This window comes from Octopus bimaculoides, chromosome 13, assembly GCF_001194135.2.
Source record: "Octopus bimaculoides isolate UCB-OBI-ISO-001 chromosome 13, ASM119413v2, whole genome shotgun sequence".
In the NCBI taxonomy this organism is placed as follows: domain Eukaryota; kingdom Metazoa; phylum Mollusca; class Cephalopoda; order Octopoda; family Octopodidae; genus Octopus; species Octopus bimaculoides.
The window spans coordinates 16,993,486-16,997,201 of record NC_068993.1 but is presented as its reverse complement, the minus strand read 5'-3'; the positions used below and the strand labels follow the sequence as shown (position 1 = coordinate 16,997,201).

Sequence of the window (3,716 nt, the reverse complement as noted above, 5' to 3'; positions counted from 1 at the left end):
ATATATATATATATATATATATACATATGCGCATGTATGTGTGTACATATATGTACATGTGTATATATATATATATATATATATACATACACACACACACACTCACACATATATATTATACATATGTATATATATATATATGTACGCACGTACACACACACACACATACGAACATACATACATACCTACACGACTCCCTCATACGTAGAAATCACAGGAATGCTTACACCTGCTTAAACACTGAAACATATATAGAACATGCATTTCGTTGCTTAGCTGCACAGCAGTTCCAACACCTCTCTCTCTCTCTCACCACGTAATGCCACCCTGAATACCCACCTCACCCTTATTACTCATACACATGCATTCAATTCCCAGACCATGCATACTTAAGCGCGATATGCGATTGATTATTCTGATTCGACAAAAAAAGCCACATTTTGTAAGGGGCGGCATAAACCGAACGAAATCTACCTACTACAGTTGTTTATCGGTGGGATATATTTTATTGATCCCCGAGAATAAAAGGTAATAAATAAATGAATAAATAAAAAAGTAATAAATAAATAAATAAAGCCTCTTCTCGGAGGATTTGAACGTAAAACCTTGTCAAACAGGTACACACGCCATACGCATTCATGAAACCCCACAAAAATAAAGTGCTTTCACTAGTTAAAGAGATTACTCACGATAGAATTTGACACATTTGAATTCTTTACATAAGCTCAAGATTTCTGCTTAATCCTGGGCTATGAAGACGTTGATGCCTTTCTCAAGAGGTATTACTGATGGAAAAAAGTTAGTTAAAGAGAAGAAAAGAAAAGAAAAGAAAAGAACGTGCAGTCGTCACAGAGTCCGTTGGTTTGATTTGAAGATTAACTCCATTCTACAGTGTCCTCATAATCCAGTAAATGTTGACACACAATTAGTGACAGACACGAAAATGTTGGTTCGAAAAATAAACACAGATACACGCGCACACACTCACTCACTCACACACCCACAGCAATTCCCATTGTTAAGAGATCTTAGATATCAATAATCACAAAGAAAATGCAAATTAATGCATACACAGCAAAATGACTCAAGCAGGATTATCACTATATACCATGTTGATAAAGAGTTATAACACACACACACACACACACACATACATACATAGCAACACACTTGTCGAACGGTATGCATATGTATCTGTAATGTATGAGTGAGTGTATGTATGTATGTACACACACCTGAAAAATGTTAATTTATACATCCACAAGGAACCAGTCGAAAGCACGCACGAAACAGGACTACCTATACAAACTGCCTATTCACAATGCATTTCAAACTGACATATACATGCACACATATTACCAACACACTAACACACGATATATATGTATATATAATTGTCAGTACTTAATACACCACATGAAAAATTTAACCATCTAACACCTTGTGACGGGCCTGTAATAGCTACACCTTAAAAAGAATAATAAGGGAGCCATTATGTGACCGTTCTATCTGCTAGAAATAACACCAAAATCTCCCCCACAAAACATACCCTACTGTCTTTAAAAAACGATAAGGAATAAAATTACATCATGTAGCTTTAGAAACCCTTAGAAAGATACCGGATAGTAACGGCTGGAATGCTTTTGATCATAAGCTTTCTTGTGGTTGTCCAGGGGCGAAATAACGATAACAGTATCTCACTGAAAAAGCCAAAGGAGTCGCTAAGCGGTCGATCGACCTACTAGTAATAGCTGCCAAATTTCACTCGAGACACACCCTACCGTTTTAAAAAGGGCACATAAAGGTAATGTAATCCCTGTTCTATGTAAAATGGGACGGTTAGGGTTGATGAGATGATTAACAATACACACTCATCGATTCATATATATACACACACACACACACACACACACACAGCCACAAACACGCACATACACTACACATACATACAATATACGCACATTCACCAAAACTACTTTCGCGCATATGTAAAGAGTGAATGCATTTATGTACATATACATCACACGACCCACACGTATATACACAGGTACATCGAATATGCGTTTCAGTGCATTCTGAGTGCATGCATTTACATTTACGTGCACAGTAATTCATACAAGATGAATGTCCATATAATACATACAAACCACCGAGGGAGCGTCTACGTCGTCGCTCGTCCTACTAGAAATAACAACCGAATACTCCTCAAACCGCATTATACCGTCTCAAAAAAAAGGGACCACGAGCTAATGTAGCCCGAAAAGAAGGGACAAACTGGTTAATGTGCCCACAGCCTTTGATTATAGGTCTGTTCGATCAGAGTTGACCTGGGGTTAAATAACATGCACAATGTGACAACACACCCATTTGTATCATATTACACACACGCACGCACGCACGCACGGATATCGACTGGGGAACCTTTACGGGTCGTTGGAGCTGTTAGAAATAACAACCAAATCTCCCTCAAATCATACATTCTACAGCCCCAAAGACTTTTTTCTTTGTATGTACATGTTGGGATTGGAAGCAGAAGTGGTGCCCATAGTTTTCGCAGGTACTCCGGGGCCCGGCAAATGAGATTGATAGCTTTAATGTTCGGCTTAAACTGTTGCAAGTCGACACCTGCACAATGTAGTTCATGATAGACAAAAACAGGACGGCATGGTTGGAACGGCTTTGATCATAATAGTCCCGTTGCATCAGATGAGTTAAATAATACGCACAGTGTATAGACACACACACACACACATACATATATACAAACACACACACATATATATACTTTATATATATATATATATATATATATATATATATATATATATATATATTGTGTGTGTATATACTTATAATATATATTCATATAAAAGATTTGATTATCTCACGCACACATACATACATGTGTATGTATGTATATCAACACGCGCGCACACACGGTAAGTGTGAATCCGACACACACACACACATATGTATGGGTGTGTACCTCGGCGTACATTTACAATATATAACAAATAACAACAATAAGAAAAGCAAAACAATAATTACAATAGTAATAATAATAAATTGCATAATGAAAAAATACCTCAGGTTGTTGTGAGTGAAGTTGCCGCAAATTGCCATCCACAGTCGACTTGCTGACACCGATCTTTAATCAAAAGAATCATTTTCTTTTATCTCTCTTTCTCTCTCTCACACACACACACTCTCTCTCTTTCTATTTCAAAACACACACAGACAGACTATAAGTGATCTGTCCGAACGAGAAAGAGAGGTGGGGGGGGGGGAGAAGGAGAGAGACAGAGAGAGAGAGAATATATAGTAGTAGAGTTTGTGTATGGTGAATGTGGTTGGTGGTGATGGTAGGCAGGTTCAAGCTGAGCACACAGCCGCTTGCGGCCAGGCAGCATGAGAGAAACAACACATAATTTTGTAGTGTGTGTGTGATTGTGTGTGCGCGCGTATGTGTGTGTGTGTAATAATATATGCGAGTTTAAAAACTTAGTTCCATAGAATTAAATAAATCCAAGTCGGTGAGTAAAGTATATGCGGGGTCCGGGAACCGGCTTGAAATCCTCCCTTATAATTTATTATGACAATGAGATAGGTAGAAATAGGAGAGGACGAGTTGAAGAAAGGGTGGCGGTGGCAGAGAGGAACGCGTGTAGAGAAATATGAAAGAGAAAGAGAGAAAAGAGAGAGAGGGGGGGGGGAAA

The 3,716-nt window shown here is 38.2% G+C and overlaps 1 protein-coding gene across 4 annotated transcripts in view; it reads right to left on the bottom strand.

Moving 5' to 3' along the window:
- Positions 1-3,716, bottom strand: part of LOC106881088 (uncharacterized) — a 465,749-nt gene that overhangs the window by 184,524 nt on the left and 277,509 nt on the right. The window contains exon 1 of one of the 4 annotated variants that reach the window (XM_052972350.1): positions 3,086-3,597. The exons of 2 other annotated variants lie outside the window; for them this stretch is intronic. The gene's annotated coding sequence lies outside the window, so the exon portion shown is untranslated. Of the gene's footprint in view, positions 1-689; positions 709-3,085; positions 3,598-3,716 lie in introns of those variants that run through there. One more of the 4 variants, XM_052972356.1, reaches the window with a different exon arrangement.